Consider the following 314-nt stretch of genomic DNA (forward strand, 5'->3'; position numbering starts at 1 on the left):
TCCTTTTTCCCCCGCGATCATGGAAATCGTCGCTCATTTCATTGCCCTAGCCCGTAGTGATCTCCCCTTCGTCGAGTATGCCTGGGAGTTCTGCGGGCTCGCCGGCCGTTCCTCAGTCAAGCCTGCCAGCCGCTCCGTTGTCAAGCCCGTCGGCCGCTCGGAAATCGAGTCCACCGGCCACGCCGTTGTCAAGCCAGCCGGCCGCGCCGTTCACCTTTAACCAAAGGAGGAGGATGAGGAGAAGTCCGCTCCAGTGTCGGCTCCTGTCCCCGAGTTTAGCCCAGTGAGGGCTCCTGTCCCCGAGTTTAGCCCAG

At 62.1% G+C, this 314-nt stretch overlaps 1 protein-coding gene across 1 annotated transcript in view; it reads left to right on the forward strand.

Annotated features, from left to right (window-relative positions):
* The window catches only part of LOC107710532 (myelin protein zero-like protein 2), a 16,215-nt gene that overhangs the window by 14,408 nt on the left and 1,493 nt on the right, over positions 1–314 (forward strand). The window lies entirely within an intron of this gene.

This window comes from Sinocyclocheilus rhinocerous, unplaced genomic scaffold (genome assembly GCF_001515625.1).
Source record: "Sinocyclocheilus rhinocerous isolate Xijiao unplaced genomic scaffold, SAMN03320098_v1.1 scaffold867, whole genome shotgun sequence".
Taxonomy (NCBI): Eukaryota; Metazoa; Chordata; class Actinopteri; order Cypriniformes; family Cyprinidae; genus Sinocyclocheilus; species Sinocyclocheilus rhinocerous.